Genomic DNA, 21,745 nt, shown 5'->3' with positions numbered 1-21,745 from the left:
TAAAATTAATGGTGTGTTCCACACCACAACATTGAGATCTTTTTACATTACCTACAATGGTTGCTGCTGCTGGCCGAAATAAAATTCTAATATGCCCCGTCTTCTGTTGTCGACATGTTGTATTTCTGTCTGTCATCAGGCAATCAAACGTGTGTTTGAGGGAAAAATGGACTGGCACATTCAGCAAGTGAAAAGGGGTAAATGTCAGCCTGAACATAATCAAAGTAATTCACATATCGAAAGACAATCTCAATTACCTACATAACTGAACTCATGATATAATGTCAATAAGGTTGCTTAAAAGTTGGTGGGAAAAATTTGAGCATCCTGAAAAGTCGCTAGTGTCATGTCCCTACCGTCCCTATGCAAATCTACGCCCTTGATTTTGACCTAGTTATGCAATTCTATCAAGGACGTAGGTTTGCATCAGGACGATAAGGACAGAACACTACTAACTTTTCAGGTTGCTCAAACTGTCCTCACCAACTTTTAAGCAACCTTAAATGCATTATATAATGAGTTCAGTTATATAGGTAATTTAGATTGTCTTCCCATATGTTGTAAGGACAGAACTTACCAAATCATTTTAATTATGTTCGGACTTACATTGACCCTTTTTCACTGAATGTGCTGGTGTTCTGCCAAAATCTCCTACATCGGCAAAACATCTACATTAGTCGAACTTGACACCCAAAGTACTACCGTGTGCTCTAAACTTGTTTTGTTTAGATGCATACAGGCAGAACGTACTAAAAAAAATGCCTTAAGAAAATACTTAAATGTAGTTATATCAAATAAGGATGGTTTAAATACGCTACATGACTAATGTGGTCAACTGCTTCAAAGCTAACACAAAAAAACACAATGGTTAAAAGTATGAGAGGGTAATACTGTACATGCAAAAAGTATTTTTGAGGCAATGAAAATGTTCTAAAAAACTAAATAAAAACAAAAATAGTGAGGACTCGCCGATTCTAACCGATGTGCGCATGCGTGCGGATGCTTGCACAAGCGCGCTGAGCATTGTGTTGGACGTTTCGCTGTGTAGTAAGGAATGGCCGAACACCGGTCCATTTTTTTCCCCTCGAACGCATGTTTGATTAGCTGATAACTTGCATTTATCTAAAATGTATTTATTTATTTTCTAAATTATTTATTTGAAAATATTTTTATTTGCAGCCTATTTGCATTTTTTTTTTTAAATTATACATTAATCATAGTCGAGGTAAAAAATGCTTCATTTTTGTTGTGTTTAGCTGTGCTTGTGGGCAAAAGCAGTCGTGTTTTACCTGAGGGAAGGCTCCATTTTTATTTTATTTTTGCTATACCCTGACTAAGAAGCTTTTTTCAGTTATATTTGTTTATTTAGACCAGGGGTTTTCAACCCAGTCCTCAAGGCACACTGTGGGTCCTGGTTTTTGTTCCAGCCGATCCAGCAGAGACAGTTGAACCAATGAGGCTTCTGCTAAAACAAGCCACACCTGACTGCAATCAACTGATTGCACTTGTAAAACACCAGATTGGGGAAAAAGTGTTGTCATCTTGTTTGGTAAGAATGAAATCCTGCACCCACAGTGTGCCTTAGTGGAATAGGTTGGGAACCCCTGATTTAGACAATGTTGCGTGGTCTTAAGCCAAATGTTTTTTTTTCTTCGCATTCCTGGATAATTAAGAGGTTATTAGCAGGTGTGTATTCATTGTGTATACTGTGTTATTGTGTTATATATAACTACAATATATACTGTATATCATAGATAATGTATTGATGGGACACGGGGCGTGGGGCCGATTCATAGCGGGCCTATTTCCGTTAAAGCTGACTGAGTGGAAACACAGACAGAGCTTTTTCTGTTGAAAACTCTTGTGAATAAATGCTTAAATCCCTGAATTCTTAATAGATATGGACGTAAAACAGTCTAGATTCTTGGTTAAAAGCAAAAACACAGTGCAGGTAGCATTTATTTTACGTAAAAATTGCGAACTATGAGACTAGTCATTAAGGAAATTAGCAGCCGCCCAATGTAAACAAATAACTTTTTCCCTTGAAAATTCTTGTTAATAAATGCTTAAATCCGTGAATTCTTTATACATATGGATGTAAAACAGTCTCGGTTCTTGGTTAAAAGCAAAAAAAAAAAAAAAAAAAAAAAAAACGTGCAGGTAGCATTTATTTTAGGTAAATATTGCGAACTATGAGGCTAGTTAGTAAGGAAATTAACGGCCACTATATGTAAACAAAGAGCTTTTTCCGTTGAAAATTCTTGTGAATAAATGCTTAAATCCCTGAATTCTTTAAAGATATGGATGTAAAAGAGTCTCGATTCTTGGTAAAAAGCACACAAAAAAACCCAAAAACGTGTAGGTAGCGACTAAGGTGTAGGTAGCGACTAATTTCTCCCATTGAATTTTTCACGTTTTAAAATGCATGCATGGTACGAAAAATATTATAATTACTTTGACTCCTCGAACAAATCACTCCTGAGACAATCCTTCTTGTTTGTATGCAGTATAGTTCTAGTAGTTTTTGAAAACAAAGGTTTGAATTGAAAGGTGTACCACCTGAACCAATACACATGAAAGTTAGTCCAGGTCAATACAAATTTATTTTGCATTGATCATTTAGCCTATCAGTTATTTAGGTTCATATTCGTGAGAAATGTAGCTCTCATTCACCCAATCTGTTTGGTCGTATTAATGTCCCAGCCCAGGCAAAAATTGTACATGCAGGTCATGCTGTTATATCGTCCTTACCAATGTTGCGACCAAACCTACGGCCTTGAATTCTATTAAACACACACAGAAAAAAATACTCAATTACTTGAATAATTGTTATGAAACATTCATTGTTAAATAAATGTCCAATCTATTTTGATTGGGAGAGCCGAAACAACGTCCTCCTAGTCAAAATGAATTAGATGTCCATCCCAGTCAATGGCAGCAAATAAACTGGCAAAAGCTTTACGGCAGATGGTAGCATTGCGCCATTATCGATATGAGATAAGCCAGTTTTTGAGTCCATACTTCTGGAAGAAATAGCTGCATTTTCTAAAACCTGCCTATGTTCTACTGCTGAGTATTCAGGAAATAAAAAAGTTAGACTCTCCTTTTTTTTCTGATGAAAGAAAAGTCTATTCTTCCATTGAATATATTAGCTGTCGTGTTGAAACAAGGCTACCATTACAAAAATGAAAAATCCCATATTTTAAACATCAAATGAGTTCCCTTGTGAAGCTTGTCCAATCACAGTTTTGTTATTTAAAAATGAAAAAAAAAAAAAAAAAAAAAACTGACTCATAACAATATTTTATTTTCTAGCCAACTTTCACAACCTTTTCCCCAGTTGTGATTGTCAAAATAAGTCAACATAATCTCCGTTTAGGGACCCAATTTTCTTAAGTCTGGATTTGACAGACACATTTACGTAGGTCCCAACTGACATGAGCACTTTTTTTTTCTTGTTTTTACACAAATTGTAGACATACCGCAACACAAACAGCTTGTACATCTGGCCTAGTGTTTGTTGCCAAGATGTCTGTTTCTTGCAGTCTTTTTTATTCAATTTCGTTTCTCTTTTCTCGCACACGCTCAAGTTTAACTGCTTCCCATTTTGCACTAAGTATGTTGCTGTTCCATGACATTAATTTAAATGTGGGAAAGCTGTCAGTCCAAATCTCGACGGAACCCAAGCTGTGCGTTGAGAGACTTTTTTTTATCGCAAAACGCAGCCAGGTTAACATCATGCTTTGTTACAATGGCCTGGAAAGTTTTTTGTTCCCACTTTTTTTTTTCTTCATGTAGATGCTTATTTTATCTTGCACTACTCACTTTCCCTGCAATGTGAAACCTTAAACTGCCCAACATCTAATTTAATAATAATGGAAAACATAAAAGTTGTCCCAGTAGTACTTTTTTCAAATTGACAAATTTGGTTGAATAGGAAACTAATTGTCCTGCTGGGAGGGACATGGCCAAGCTAAGTTTTCCCAGTCTGGTTGCAAGTGCCATGTAAACACTTGAGGTCATACAGTATTCATGAGCATATAGTTTATAGTCTTGTGCAAACCGAGTGTGAATGTTTCTTTTGGTTATACTTGATGAGAGATTTCAGAGAAGTCAATGCATATATTCCTTCAACTGACGGGGTTAAATGGTCCAACTGGCAAGGAAAGCAAAAGTTGCATATGTGCATATTGAGTTTTAATAACTTTTTTTTCTTTTAATATGAGAGACCCCACATGTTATTGGAAAGAATGGTCATTTCTGTTGTTATAGTGTGTGGTCTACTTAATGGCCGAAACATCACACCACGAGCACATAGGGCTCAATTTTCATGCCGGGCCGGCTAACTGAGCAAGGAAGTAGAAGTGTGAATCACCAATTTTATGATAATAGGATATTGATTTTTTGGGGGGTACCGGTACAATATTTGCTGAAACTACAAAGCCTGCCAGGATTCGATTCAAGGGCCTTCGATCGATTAAGTGCGATATCAGGTACGGATTTTACAAAATCAGTTGAATTTCAACCGGTGCAATAAGAACTGTTGACGTTTTTAATAATTTTATCGCTGAAAGATTTCTGACATTCAAATGAGAAACACTGTTTTAAACAAAACGGCATAGCTAAAATATTACCATGTTGATCGATGTTTTGAGTTTTGATCGATTTGCTCCAGTTGCTGCTTTATCAATCGATGTATCGATCCAATACGATGTATCATTACACCCCTCGTATTTAATGTTGGTACTAAACATAGTATGCAGGTAAATGTGGTTCAAATTTAACTTGTAACAAAATTATCATGTATTTGTAAAGAAAAATATGGTTTCAAAAGTAACTTGTTATTAAAAAGACATTTTGGAGGTGTTGTGAGAGCATCAAAATATTATTATATATTTAAAACTCATAAACAGAAAAAAAAAAAAAGTAGCATGCGGCACACCAGTTGCAGGTGACATTCTGGTTGGCTAACACCATGTTACAGAGGGAAAAAATGTTCCTGGCTTATAATCATTTTATTTGTGTTGCTTGGGTAAGTTTGGTTTGGCTAAATTTAGAGGCTATATTCAAAATTTCCGATTTTACGTCTCATGCAGAACATATTTATGCTAGATGTCATTACTTCGTGTTTCAGGTCAAACTAAGTATATAAAATAAGGCGGAAAATGTGTATATATATATATATATGTGTGGTACCTCTACTTACAAAATTACCGTATTTTTTGGACTAGAAGTCGCAGTTTTGTTCATAGTTTGGCTGGGGGTGCAACCTATACTCAGGAGCGACTTACAGTTGATACACTGCCAATGGGAAAACCTATTGGCAGTGTATCAAATACTTGTTCTCCCCATTGTATGTGTGAAATTATTAACACATTATGATTAGGGTTGTTCCGATCATGTTTTTTTGCTCCCGATCCGATCCCGATCGTTTTAGTTTGAGTATCTGCCGATACCGATATTTCCCGATCCAATTGCTTTTTTTTTTGCTCCCGATTCAATTCCAATCATTCCCGATAATTTTTCCCGATCATATGCATTTTGGCAATGCATTAAGAAAAAAACGAATAAAACTCGGACGAATATATACATTCAACATACAGTACATAAGTACTGTATTTGTTTATTATGACAATAAATCCTCAAGATGGCATTTACATTATTAACATTCTTTCTGTGAGAGGGATCCACGGATAGAAAGACTTGTAATTCTTAAACGATATGTGACTTTGTATATTGTGACAAAATATTGCCATCTAGTGTATTTGTTGAGCTTTCAGTAAATGATACTGTAGCCATGCCCAAATGCATGATGGGAAGTGGAACCATGACTGTGCGTAGTGCTACCAATTGATATATCTTCTCTGCGTTGGGAAATAACATAGGAAGTTAAAAAAAAGATCAATTACTACCTTTCTTCCCCACATTGCTTCCCACGATATTTCTAATCGTAGGGAGAGGGATTGTAAGGCTTTAGCTAATTAAAAAAAGGCTCCAAAGGCTGCCAAAATTCACTCTACTCATTTTACGCTGCCTTTTAGCTCTCTATATAGGTAAAACGGCGCCATTACAGATTGAACGTGACAATGCGTGAGTGGGTCGTGCAGTGCATGCATTAATTGCGTTAAATATTTTAACGTGATACATTAAAAAAAAAAAAAAAATTACCGCCGTTATCGGGATAAATTTGATAACCCTACCTTATGCCTAAACTAAAGACTCTGGATGAGTGTAACATATTATGTCTGTAACGTTAAATACAATTAGAAAACAATTTAATTAAAAAATATATATATTAAAAAAAGGCATGGCCGATATTTTTTTGCCGATTCCGATACTTTGAAAATGACGTGATCGGACCTGATCGATCAGGATGACGATCGATCGGGACATCTCTAATTATGATATCATTTCACATGTTATTTTGGTGTTTTGGAGTGACACTGATGGTTTGGTAAACTTGTTAGCATGTTATTTATGCTATAGTTATCTGAATAATTCTTAATAGCTATGGCCATGTTCGCGATCTGCCTTTAACGGTGTTCAATTGTATTATTGACTTTTTATATGAAATGCATGCTTTTAGTTTGTGGTGCTTTCATGCCCATGTGGGGGCGCACTCGCACTTGTTTACGCGAAGAAGAGCGCTCACACGCCAGAAGAAGACGGACAGCTACGCAGTGTCTCTGAGCGAGTGGGCGAGAGAGAGAGAGAGAGAGAGAGAGAGCGAGAGCGAGAGACGGCTGAACCTACGTTCATTGTTTATGCTTGTAAAATATCTCTAAAGAGGCAACGCCTGTGTGGATCATCTTTGCTGTTGTTGTTGTGTGTTTTCCACCCGCGATCGGACACTTAGAGCCAGTTGTGTGGTTGTTTGAACGATGTGCTAATGCTAGCGAATGCATGCTAACCTTTTGCGTCATTGCTGTAATAGCACCTAATTATCATTTATTTACATTGATGCGAACCTGTTTGGTATCGTGGACGAAATTGATTCAGCAAATTATAGGGACGTCCAGCATCGTCATTTGGGAGTTTAGCTCGCTGTATAGCCAGGACCGAGCCGTACCGTCCTGGTGAGGACAGTATATTCGCATTTCGTTGTTCATCCACTGTACACTTATTCAGCATGTTGTTCTCTATTGTATTTTTATATTAAATTGCCTTTCAAAATGACTATCTGTTCTATGTGTTGGATTTTATCAAGTAAATTTCCCCCAAAAATGCGACCTATACTCCGGTGCGACTTATACTGTATGTTTTTTTTCTCTTCGTTGGGCCTTTTATGACTGGTGCGACTTATACTCAGGTGCGACTTGTAGTCCGAAAAATACGGTAATTGGTTTTAGAAGTAGTTTCTTAACTTGAAAATTCTGTAAGTAGACGCGTTTTCCATGTAATTGCCCTAATCTGTTCCAAGCTCCCCAAACTTCCGACATAAATCTTTTATCATGCATAAAAATGCATCGAAACATGTAACGAATAAATGTTACAATTTAGATTATTACACAATAAACATAAAATCTGAGTCGTGCATAATGTAAAAAAAAAAAACAAGAACAAAGAATTAAAGTTAATACAGTCATTTAAAGCTGTCGGAACACAACGGGCGAATAAAGAGGACGCTGGGATTCACACAGTAGAGGTCCCACTTAGCCAATTGCATGCCAGGTAAGCAAGGCAGTAGCCAATGGCAGAGCAGCTATAAGTGTGATACGTTCAGTAAACTCTGGGAGCTGCTGGTACCAGCCATACTATATTCTTGCCTTTTGTATACTGAAATTTCTTTCTAAACAAGAGGTAATATTTTCCCGTTGATACATGTCTCAAACTGAAAATTATTTATGTAGAGATGTTCGTAAGTAGAGGTACCACTGTATATACAGTATAAAAGCAATTGTAAGAACAACAGCTAATAAAAGTGGAGAATAGAATTTCAAAGTCTTGACCACAAATCCAAACATTTTGGGGAAAAAAAGTGTTTTTATATGTCAATGTGACAAAACAAACTAGGAAATACCACTTAGAACCTGGGAATAGAATATGTGTTAAATTGTGTAATCGGATTGTAATGGAAGTGAGCATTCTTGCCATAATATCTTGATATAAATAACTGTCACTGGTCCAGTCCAAGAACAGTCAAAGTTGACCACACTTTTCAGATTCGCAATCAGAAATGTTCAACAGGTATAGCAGTTATGATTATCACTCAAAAAACACTCTTATTATAGCTAATTGGTGAGTATGGTTTTTTACAAACTTCCAGTAATCATGTCTTGCTCACAAACGGTGCTCAAATTTGTTCCCATATGTGCGTACCCCACATTCAGTAGTCAATCGAACTACATTTGTCAAAGTCGCAGCCTCTTATTTTTCCGAGTCGTGTTGCTAAAAGACCTAATGGGACCTTTAACCCCAGCTACCTTGAAGATCCAGGATCGGATATCCTTCAAAGCGGAGGACCGCCCTTGCGCTGACAAAGAGAAATCTTCTCTGAAAAAGATCCGTTGAGAACTGTGACTGCGACTAAGAGGCATGTACCGATTGGACCTTTGACCTCAGTTACCACAGACATCAGGTGTTGGGTTTCCTGTCATTGTTGCTATGTGCCTTTCTTCGAAAATAGAATATTTTAAAATGACAGTGCAGAAAATGTGCAAACATAAATATATTATGATTCAGGGACTGGTTTACTATGTAACATTTGAAAGTTAGTGTTTCACTTGGACTTTTGGGGGAATATCAGATGACTCAAACATGTTTCCCCCTCGTCCTGACCTTTCCGTACACCGCTCTCTTACAGCACATGGGGCCAGCGACATTGTGTTCATACGTCGTGTAGTGCATTAAGTGCGAGTCACACCCTTGCTTGATGTGCCTCCCCAAGATGGGAGTTCAGGAAAAGTTCATTTTTCTTGTCCACCTACAAACTCAAAGGAGAACCAAGTGTGACACAGCAGAGTTTCTGTTTGCGTTGGTACGTGTGATGGTGATAGACGTCCAATTTAAACTAGGAGGGGCTTGCAGCTCACAATAAATTCACAAATTGCAAGCTAACACAGATGCTACACTGACTTGTTGGCTTGCTTTACAGTACAAGCTTTTTATGAGCACAGTCGCTCAATTGCTTTTTTATTTTATTATAATCCGTTATGTCAGTTTTGTAATCCCCAAGCAGGGATTGAGAACAACTCAGACAGTCTCAGTGAAATCAATTCAAATGTCTTTGCTGGGAAAGAAAGTTTGCTGAAGTGTTGAAGTACAGCAATGTTTTTTCAAATGTACAGGGAAGAAACGCCTGAGGGAAGACAGATTTGCAAGGTGAATTTTTTTTCCTTTACACTGATTAATTGGAATGAAAACTATTTTGGCTGGTATTTTGTGGTTAGAGGAAAATGAGCAAAGCCTTGACACAATATTACAAGCACCTGCACAATATCGTTTTTCAAATCAGTTATTCTGCTTCTTCATTATTATCATCATTATATTCTTTAGATGTGGGACTCTGTCACCAAATTAGCTTATTTGCTTCCATTGACGGCGATAGACATCCAATCTATTTGAACTGAGAGACCTATTAGTGCCACTGACAATGACAGACGTCCAATCTATTCAAACTGGGAATGCTCGCAGCAAGCAATCAATCGCTGTCAGTGGAAGTCTATGTCTGCAGTCTGCGTTCTTCGTACCTACATTACATGAGATGTTCCACTCATGCAGATCCAGTCTGTAATAGATGATAAGTTAGTAGAAACACTTGTTGAAATTCCGCTCTGAGACCCCCAATTTGGCCAAATTTCCAAATTGTCCTATGTGCATGTGTGATACATCATTGGAAAGCTTAAAACCTCAATTTTCTGTGGGAAGAAACATTTTATACAGGAGGGCATTTAATTTTTTTTTTCTTTTTTAAAACTAGACACTAGAAGTACCAGGGGTTTTGGTGCTCCCTAATCTTACCAAGGGTGTCCCAAATACTTATTTTCCACCATGATTTGCAAATAAATTCTTTAAAAATCAGACAATGTGATTTTCTGTTTTTTTTTTTTTTTTTTTTTTTCACATTCTGTCTCTCATGGTTGAGGTGAGGTTTACCCATGTTGACAATTACAGGCCTCTCTAATATTTTCAAGTGGGAGAACTTGCACAATATTGCATATATATATATATATATATATACACACACACACACACACACACACACACACACACACACACACACACACACACACACACACACACACACACACACACACACACATATATATATATATATATATATATATATATTATATTTGACTCATACACCTCAAAGTAACACATTTTAGAGGCAAGGCAAGGCAAATTTATTTATATAGCACAATTCAACACAAGGCAATTCAAAGTGCTTTACATCACATGAAGATCATAAAAATCACATTTAAATCAATACAACGTAAAAACTAAGACAAAAGATCGCATTTACTATAATTGCAATACCGTGTGGTACCAAGTGTGGTATTTTTGCTTAAGGTTATCATACCGTCAAAATCTCATACCCACACATGCCTAGTTGAGGCCAAACCTTTGCCTTGCCTTGCCTTTGTATTAAAAAACACTTTTATTGTATTGTTTGGATGAAATATGCTACTATATATTTATATAATTTAATCATGATTCAAAAATAGTCATGTAAAATCCTCTTTTTGGTTCATGTATCTCGATTATTTTGCATATCCGTCACAGTTGATTCCTTGTCATCTTTCTGCGCTTGTTATCACTTTCCTTTGCTGAGGTCGCCATCTTGTGTTCACATACCAGAACAACATAATGACGCACAGACATCAGAAAGCCGCTTGTGTCTCAACTTTGACTCACAGACCAACCACTTCATGTTGACGGCTGTTTATCGTCATTTTAGGAAAAAAACAAAACAAAACTGACGACACATGTGAAACACACACGAAAACTGGCGTAGGTTAGCTTCCTATCCAACAGCCCCATGACGCCTAGAGTCTAAACAGCTCCATTTATTGTTCCAAGGAGCAAAAAGAAGACGTGACCCTGAGTCAAAGCAGCCGTCACAGATAGATAGCGGCCCCTCTCTTCGCCTCCCACCCACCAGCCTTTGGCAGCCATGTTTTCACAACCACAGATAACAAAGACATGAAGAGGAGAAACATGAGAGCGGCTAACAAACTGTTGCATGAGGAAGAGTATTTAGGTTGGGACCATGTGACAAACAACATGCTAAGAAATGACAAAAGTAGCTGTATCCCTTCAGGACATAGTGTAGGCTATATCCAAAAATGTTAGATAGCGTTCTAATGTCATGTTTGCCTTTCAGTTTCTCCAACTAGGGGTCACCTTCTTCTCTCATGTTTTTTCTAAGAAGGGCTGAGTGTGTGCCAGAATATATATTTTTTCAATTAAACCTTTATCTATACAGCAATTCATCTAGCTTAGCATCAAGCTCACCCCGAAAAAGAAGCAACACCCTCGCATTAGACATGATTCACATCAGATCCACGCCGTGTGCTCCGTAATTGTCGGTAAACATTGCCTGAAAGGTTCAAGCATAACATTTGGAGATGGAACGCTGGATCCGCGGTGCGCTTGCGGCCTTGTTGGGTGGCCTGCACCGGTTGGCTGAAACGTCACCTCCTCTTGCATAGACTCATAAATATAACTATTTCCAACATGCAGCTTAGCCAAAAAAGTGGTCATATGTTCACATGGATTGGTGCTAATGGGAAAATATGTGTGTCTCTTTATTTTTTTTTGTCTCTATCTTAAAGTATGTGTAGTTGTCTGAGGGAAGTGTGGTCCCCAGCATATAGCTATACGTCAAGGCTCCACAATGAATCAATGTTAATCACGATTACAAGATATGGGCACCTCTAATGACATCTTTGCAGTTTTTGTATTTAAAGTGAGGTCTCTGCTCACATGTAATCAGATGCTTTTGAGTTTTTAATCATCAAGGAGTTAGAGCAGGGGTCAGGAACCTATGGCTCGCGAGGCAGATCTGGCTGGGTCAGGAACCTATGGCTCGCGAGGCAGATCTGGCTGTTTTGACGGCTGCATCTGGCTAACAGACAAATCTTTAATTATTAAAAAAAAAAAAAAAAGTTTTGCTGTACTCCTTTGCGCACTGCGCGAAACGGCGACGGTCACTGGTCATAAGCTGGTGTTGTGAAGTAATCAGAAGATGTGACTTTTGCAGTGCACGTTAACTTTTTTAATGCTCCGACAACACTCGCATACTTCGCACTAGATATCATCAAATAGCAACCTAGATGTGCTACGTTAGACCCCCCCAAGTCCCATGCCATTAGCTGCGTGAGCCCTGAGTGATCATATACTACAACCGGCGACTAGAAAGCCAGTCCACAGTAATCTTAGTGGGAAAGTGGCAAACATACATGTCGTTGTGTCTATCTATCTATTTATCTATCAATCGCAGAGGCAGGAGGTAGAGACACTGTTCAAGTGGGGTTGCCGTATTTTGCTGTCGAAAATGGCGGCTGATGTGCTCGTGTGCGTGAGATCAGGACGTAAACTTTCCTAGTTTTCAGTTTCGTTCTCTGTGTTGTTAGAAACCCTTTTGAGAAGATGGCAAAAAGAAAGAAAGACGAGGAGTATTGTACTTTTTAGCAGGACATATGGACATAAATGCGGCACCGTTTTTTTTTTTTAATCTCGCTTTGGATGAGTCAACAGACATAAGCTATTTATTCCAGTTCAGCGTGATTGCAAGGTTTTGACTATGAAAGTGACTGTCAGACTGTCATAAGACCGTCATAATTATGACATGACACTGTCATGAGCATTAATGAATGCTTATGACAGATGTAATTTAGGGTCATCCGGCAAATTATATCACTTTTGAATGGATTCGAAAGATCCGAGCTGGACATAAATATAGTTAGTGGCAAAATTCTCTGGATGACACTTAATAACGTCTGTCTTAGGCATTCATTAATGCCTATGACATGTGAAGTCATAATCATGACAGTCTTGTGATGCCGCTGTCAAATAAAGTGTTACCTATTAACCCCAAAAAAATCAACAAATATACACCGCACTGGACTATAAACTGCGGGATTCAAAATGAGGGGGGAAAGTGGCGGCTTATAGTCCGTTATTGATAAATTTTTGCATGATGTTTTCTTTTTTTTTTTTTTTTAATTCTCACCAATACCCAATATAGGGGACTCGCTTGTTATTTAGCCAGCTTCATAAGCCTAACAATGCTCTAACTCAGGGGTCGGGAACCTTTTTGGCTGAGAGAGCCATGAACACCACATATTTAAATGTAATTCCGTGAGCGCCATACAATATGTTCAAAACTAAAAATACAAGTAACGTGTGGATTTTATGTAATTTCAACACTTTTAAAGTAAATAAGTCTCTGAATTCTTTTTTAATAACATTGTTATGCTGTTGCTAATCAATGATGAGTATTTCTTACCATTAATGCGACTTCTGGTGCTGCATGGTTTTGCTGATGGCTTTGTAGTCTGGTTGATACTTGGTGGGGTTAAGGCGTTGATTAACGTATGCACGGAGCACCATCAGTGCACACCGAAACAAGTTTATTCATCGGTAGATTTTTTTTCTTTAGCGTACTCGGTGAAGGACTTGAATATATTCTCCCCTCTTGTTGTCGGTGCAGTGCGGTTTATATTTGTTGATTTTTTTGGGTTAATAGGTAACACTTTATTTGACAGCGGCGACATACGACCGTCATAATTATACTGTAATTACACTGTCATAGGCATTAATGAATGCCTAGGACAGATGTTATTTAGTGTCATCCAGCGAATTTTGCCACTAACTACATTTACGTCCAGCTCGGATCTTTTACATCCATTCAAAAGTGAGATAATTTGCCGGATGACACTAAATGACATCTGTCATAAGCATTCATTAATGCTCATTACAGTGTCATGTCATAATTATGACGGTCTTATGACAGTCTGATTACGCTGCTTTCAAATAAAGTGTTATCGGTTAATATCTTATGGTGTAAAAATCCCATAATACAGTGAGGAAAGCTGCATTATTTTAGTTCGGTGAAGCTTATCTATGAACAAATGCCGTTTTCGTGTCAAATTCGGTGGGTGGCGGCTTATAGTCAGGTCTCTCTCTCTCTCTCTCTCTCTCTTATTATATATATATATATATATATATATATATATATATATATATATAAAAGTGTTGTCAAACGATTAAAATTTTTAATCGAGTTAATTACAGCTTAAAAATTAATTCATCTTAATTAATCGCAATTAATCGCAATTCAAACCATCTATAAAATATTCCATATTTTTCTGTAAATTATTGTTGGAATGGAAAGATAAGACACAAGGTGGATATATACATTCAACATACGCTACATAAGTACTGTATTTCTTTATTATAACAATAAATCAACAAGATGGCATTACCATTATTCACATTCTGTTAAAGCGATCCATGGATAGAAAGACTTGTAGTTCTTAAAAGACAAGTTATAGAAATTTTATATCAAAACCCCTCTTCATGTTTTCGTTTTAATAAAATTTGTAAAATTTTCAATCAAAAAAATAAACTAGTAGCCCGCCATTGTTGATGTCAATAATTACTTACACAATGCTCATGGGTGCTGAAGCCTATAAAATCAGTCGCACCCAAGCGCCAGCAGAGGGCGGCAAAACTCCGAAAAACACAACAAGTACACCTTTCACTGTGCTCTCATTTTAATCTGCTTGAGCGGGGCATTTGTGCGTTAATTGCGTCAAATATTTTAACGGGATTAATTAAAAAAATTAATTACCGCTCGTTAATGCGATAATTTTGACAGCCCTTATATATATATATATATATATATATATATATGTACACATATACAGTATATGTTGTAGGTTTTGTGTTGGGTTTTTCCTAGTGTGACTTGTCCCTGTGATTACCCATTGATTTCACCTGTTGTACCTGCTCCTAGTGAGTCCTCCTGTATTACCCAGCTGTTCCTCGTTGTCTCGTTACCCCTTGTCTGCATGTGTGTATATAAGCACCCAGTATCTTTTCACTCCTTTTTGCGTCACTGTCAATGTCAGAGTCTCTGTCAATGCAATCTCCACGTTCATGTCAGCGTTTTTTCCCCAGTTCCTCGTGTTCCTCTTCCTGCTGTGGAAGTAAGCTGATTTGTTAGCCTGACTTTTGTTTGTTAAGACTTTTTGGATTCCCCGGTCATTTTGTTGGTTCTTTGTTTTTTGTTGGCTTTAATTAAAACATTTTTGCACTGCCTATTTTGCCTCGCTTCACTTTTCCTGCGTTTGGGTCCACACACACCTGCCTGCCCGCAAACCCCGTCAATATGTACTTAAGAATAACTGTTTATAATGTCTATTTCATATCATTTGCTCAATAACTACAAAATATTTTAAAAAAGATACTGATGATTTACAATATTATAATATAGAAGAGAATCATCACATGGTTAGCCCTAAGGGACAATGGTCAGTACAGTGGACAGCAATTCAAAAGTGAACACTTAAGATCTTTTACCCTTCACAGGGCAAGTGACTATTTTTGGTTATTTAATTTTTTTTAAATTTCATATTTGTAAATATTATATATTTTAAATTAATATTCATTATTGTATTTTTATATATAGTTTTTATAATGATAAATAAATGTATACATTTTTATAATCTTAAGAAATTAAAACGAATTAAACAGAAATACACACTGGAACGGCTAGGTCCGATCGCATATTTTTGCACCCGAGTCCAAGTCCGATTTTGAGAATCTCCCGATATATACTGTATATTTTTTTTGTTCCAAAGTTCCAAACATTTTACAGTACTGTACTCTTAACAGTACTTCCTCTTCCGCTTTTCCCGGGAGTGTTGCGTCGTATAAAACGTATATATTTTTGTATCTTTTGGTAATGCCATTGTATTTCTGGATTATTTTGTTACTTTTTAGCCCTTAAAAAGTTAAAAAAAAATAAAAATAAAAATGAGTGAGTCCACTCAAATTCGTTCACGCTGGCAAGAACGGCCTCTCGGCAACAAATATTGACTAAACGTTTGTGCCTTTGATCGTTGATCTACTGTAAACGTTTGTGCCTTTGATTGTTGATCTACTGAGCCTTCATTTAACAGATCAAAGCTACAAACCTGTCAATCATCGTTAACTTTAAGTTCCAAACACCAGCTGCACTGGTGACCAAGAAAAGCAGCAGAAGGGAGCGTGAGAAGCTATAGACCCTACTCACATGACGTCACAACCACGCCTCCGCGCCATATTGTCCGTCTACTCGTCGTGTTGACGCATTACCGTTATGTAAATTCCTCCTATTATGGCGTGTTTTTCTGCTCGTTAACATTAATAACCAAAATGGTGAAGGCGTGTGTGGCGTTTGGTTGCAATAACAGAGAAGATAGACGGAGAGACTTGAAGTTCTACTGTATTCCGAGAGACCCAGAGAGGAGAGCAAGATGGACTGCTGCAATTCGACGAGAAAACTGGGCTCCAAACGATTACCACGGATTATGTAGTAGTCATTTTATATCTGGTAAGTAGGGATGGGAATCGAAATCCGATTCCAATTCGGAACCGGTTCCGAGTGTTTCGAGGCCTCGACATCACAATGAAAAAGCCTTAACAATCCCTTTAACGATTCCTAAAGACGCGTATTGCGTCGTGACGTGTCTTGTTGTCCAGACGCATCAAACTAGCATGGCGCCAAGAACCACTCGCTCCAAAGTTTGACTACACTTCACCAGGAAAGTGTGAAAATGAAAGGTTACGACGGGTAAGCACGAGCATTGCAGCCATAAACATAACAATGACAGCACGTAGGTTCAAACGCTCGAAAGTGTGTCTTCACTTCACGAGGAAAAATTACAACAAAGCGACTTGCAGTCATTGCAAGATGGAGATAACTGCATCGGGAGGGAATACGACTGCGCTGTCCTCACAGAGAGGCTAAAGCTCAGTTCTGGCTATACAGCTAGCTAAACTCCCAAATGACGATGTAAAAGACGTTGGTATAATTTGCTGACTTTATTCAACCATCACTTGAAGAGTGAAACTAAGAATAGAAATGAAACAAATCAATTTCGTCCCCAATAACAAACAGGTTTGCATCAACGTAAATCAGCGATGATTAGCTGCTAATAACAGTATGGTTAGCATTCGTTCGCTAGCATTAGCACATCGTTCAAACCACTACACAACTGGATTTAAGTGTCCGATCGCGAGTGGAAACACAACAACAACAACACAAAAGATGATACATACAGGCGTTGCCTCTGTAGATATTAACATTAACAAAGAACGTAGGCTCGTTGAAGTGTTTCCCTCTCTCACTTCGCTCGCTCACTTGCTTGGATGCGGCATTTCTTCGGGTGCCCAAACTGCGGCCCGCGGCCCAAATACAGCCCGCCTCCACATTTGGTCCGGCCATTTTGATTTTTTTTTTTTTTCCTCAATCATGTTATTTATTTCCTGGCCTTTTTCCTTGAAGAATTCAGAGAGGGTTATTTGGTTATTATCTATTTAATTAATAGTGTTTTTATTATTAATTATTATTATTATATTATTATTTTTATTTTGTTTACTTTCATTTCGTGAAGAATTCAGAAAGGGTTATTTGATTGTGGCTTTCTGAAAAACAATAATGTTTTACTTTTATGCACTTCTGCAATCGTCACACTTTTTCTGTTACAAACTGACCCCGGCCCCTCATCAGAGAAGGGAAAAGTTATGTGGCCCTCACAGGAAAAAGTTTGGGGACCCCTGCTTTAACACATATTGCCAAAGGCAGAACAAAAACCTATCTGCCAATATATACCAATATTTTTTATTTCTATTAGATAAATGTTTCAGTAAAATGTTACACATTCTTGTGTGTTTGCCACTTATTGCCATAGTTAACATTGAGGCTTTGGGCCTCTTTTGATTTCGTTGTGAGTTTGTAAGGTTGTGAGTTCTGATTAAACAAACTCGATGCCAATCAAAACGTTTGTTCTTCTTTTTCCCCAAATTAGAATCGATAAGAGAATCGATAAAGAATCGAATCGTTAAGCAATATCGATAATGGAATCGGAATCGTAAAAATCCTATCAATTCCCATCCCTACTGGTAAGATGCATTTAATATATATTTAGAGGGTTTTGGGCTGACAACCACAATTAAGATCATTGCCAGGCTAATTGCCGACAACATACAATTTCAAATTCAAGATGCTTATTTCTTCCACCATCATTACATTTTGAATAATATTTAGCTGGTACCAAGTGAAAGAAGCCGGCCTCATCTACGGATCATCAGTTAAACAGGTGTGTCCAAACCTTTTGCAAACGGGGCCAGATTTGGTTTGGTAAAAATGCGGGGGGCTACCTTGGCTGATTTACATAGAACAATATATTTAAACAAATGTTAGCAAGCCCTTTTGTGTGTCACATTTGCTTTATTTTTTTTTTTAATTCATAATTTCAACAGTCTCGTCTGCTGCTGTGAAATTAAACTAGCTTCAAGTTGCTATAATTTTTCGCTGCGTATCTCCCCTGTAATGTTGTCCTACATCTCAGCGTGTCTTGTTTGGCAATATCGCTTTACATCGAACTCTTTGAAAAAAGCGACTGTCTCTTTGCAAATGAGGCAGACACAGTTGTTGCGTGTTTTATTGAAGAAATAGTCCAATATCCACCTATCCTTGAAGCGTCGGCTATCGCAGTGAACTTTTTTTTTATTGATTGTCGCCATTTTAGAAAATTGGAAGTAAAGGGTCACACGGGGTATTGTTGCTTAGAGTGCTGCTCTTAAAGTTTTTCAAACTTTCGTGAGAATAGGCTGATTTTGTGTGGACAAGATAGTTGTAGATATCAGGGTAGCAGATGTCAGGCAGAGAGGGCGAAGACAGCGGGTCGAAAAATATCGGTTTAGGCCTCAAATATGGATCTGGCGAATGGATAGACTGAAGCTTTTCCACATAACGCCTTTTATGCAACGCATCCAATGAGTTTACAGTGTCTGAAAGCACCAGGGCTTCCATGAATTGCACTATAAATTGCACGACAAATTGAAACCATTGAGAATACGGATAAACAAAGACGGACAATATGGTGGCCGGATACAGCGACACGTCATTCTGTGACGTTGGTGAGTAGGGTCTATATGAGCATGAAGCAGAAAAACATAAATATATATTTAAAAAAAAAAAAAGATTCTTTTCACCAATTCCAATCCTCTGAAAAATGGTGCGATCGGCTCGATTTCCGATCACGTGATCGGATGAGGACATCCCTAGTTACTGAACCGTGTAACACTCTAAAGTTGATCTTTCAGAGTGTTTAACCTATTGCATGCCACTGATGGCGAAAGACATCCATTTCACTGAGATATTGACTGTGAATGCTATTATTTTAGTGCCATTGACGGCGCTAGATGTCCATTTAGACCGGGAGGAGCGAATGAACTTTCTAGACGTCTAGTGCCGTCAATAGCAGGCAATAAGTTAAAACAGTGCAAGAAAAAAATGAGGACAAATACTTTATCACACTTCTGAAAAATTGTGGACAAGCGTTAAGGTGTCGGGTTTCTTGTTCTCTCTTCTCACTCTTCTGCTTATCATTCCAGCTGCTTCTCCTTCACACCCCACTCCCATTCATTTACTTCCCCCATCCTTGTTATTCGTTTCCCCTCATCTGGTCCTCTCATTTCTCATTTTTATATCATCTAATGTCATCTGTCTTTGCTCTGTTCCTCTTTATTCTTCCAGAGCTCACGTTTACAGTACGTGTGCTAAAGACCACAAATGGACCACCATGAATCCCACAGAGAAGGTCAAATAAAGGAAAATAGAATAGTGATCTGCGTAAACGACCGCGTGCACGACCATTTAGTGTGGCAACCCTTTATTATTGTTGAGTGATGATGTGTGTTTTTTGCCATCATGTGTTCAAGTGTCCAATTTGGAAATATATATTTGGGAAAAACAGATCTGTCCTTTCTATGAAGTTGAAATAAAACCTAATAAGAGAAGAGGAATTTTTCCTTATGATTGCCCAGAACAAAAGTGGCGCATGTCACCGCGCAACAAATTCCTGAAAAATTACAACTTGTGTCAACTTGTTGAGTGCAAACTAATATGTCTGGCTTGTCTTTTCAGCTTCATGGATGAAATGCGAAACAAAAATCATTGAGTGAAGAAGGAGCTGTTTATCAATTGTGAAATCTCAATTTGAAAAGAACACAATTTGTGCTTATTTGTTCCTCAATGACAAACTGCTTTGTATTTCCTTTTTGTTTCTTTTGTCAAAGTTTGTGAAAAGTAGCAACAATATTTGGTAAATTCGATGTTGTTTTCTTTAACTATCAAGTTTAATTCCCTTCAGTCTTTTTCATAGATATACAGACAAAGCACCACCAATGTTGAACATATGCATCCTGTAGGTGGCAGCATTTCTTCTCTAGAAACCCCTTCACCCTAGTCTAAATAATTCATAATAATAAAATCATAATAATTCATGTCTGACATCATTTTTTTTCATCTGAAAATCTAATCAAACCTAGCAAAAATGTAACAAATAGTGTATGAATGAATCTGTGAAGACAGATTGTCTTCAAATGCAAAATCCAGATAAACAATTTTGATAATAAAAGAACTATAAACTGACAGATAGAACTCTAAAATGGAGTTTAAGGTAAATTGTAGTCGACATGTACGTAGTATACTTTTAAGCAAAAATTGAACATGGAAGCCAATCCAGAAAGACATTAAATGAAAATGTGATCAATTTTACATTTTAACATAATACATTTTACCCTTGTATTAACATTAACAAGAGTTAAAGTTGTAACTTTAAGCATTAAGCAAGAGAAAAAGTCAACGGTATAATAATGCGGATGGTTTATTGTTTTGACAAAAATCAAGTATAAATGCTGCTAGTGGTTGTAGATGATACAGGCAGGATAATCACCCAGTTTGCAGTGATGTTAAAACAGGAAGTGAACTGTACATTTTGTAGAAATTGACAGGAAATAGACATGCTGCGGCTCACTGGAATATGAGCAGACTCCCAACTGGCAATGAACACAAGAGAAAACAAGTAGTTCTGTTTACACAACTCAGACGGCAGTTTTATGTCAGAGAAGACAAAGACATACAACAAAGGTATCAGAAAAGTTCCATTTGCGGTCATGTTTTAGAAGTAATCATTTTATTAACGTCTGTGTTTCTTAACATTTAAATAGGGAAAGATAATTTGAGATACAAGTGTTGTGACTTATGAGCAAAGGCGTAGGTTTGCATAGGGACAGTAGGGGACATAACACTACCAAATTTTCAGGATGGTCGAATTGTACCCACCAATTTTTAAGCAATCTTATTTGTATTATGTAAGGAGTTTTGTCTTCCAATATGTTGTAAGGATAAAGTAGGCCTTCCCATTATTAAGTGGATTATTTTCATTATGTTTAGACTTACGTTTATCCCTTTTCACTTGCTGAATGTGCTGGTTCATTTATTTTCCCACAAACACACGTTTGATTGGCTGATGACTTGACACCCCCCCCCCACACACACACACACAGGCACACCCCCACACTGACACAGCCCGACAGATTCATGTCAACAACATGCCGCCTCCTCCACCCGCTACGAAGAAGATGGATATTAGAAGTTAAAAGTTTTTTTCTGACCAGCAGCAGCCAATGTAAGTGATGTAAAAAGACGTCATTGTTGTCGAGGTTGGGGAAACCTCACGAA

The sequence above is a fragment of the Corythoichthys intestinalis genome, chromosome 12 (assembly GCF_030265065.1).
Source record: "Corythoichthys intestinalis isolate RoL2023-P3 chromosome 12, ASM3026506v1, whole genome shotgun sequence".
NCBI classification, from domain to species: domain Eukaryota; kingdom Metazoa; phylum Chordata; class Actinopteri; order Syngnathiformes; family Syngnathidae; genus Corythoichthys; species Corythoichthys intestinalis.
This window is presented reverse-complemented; position numbering follows the sequence as displayed.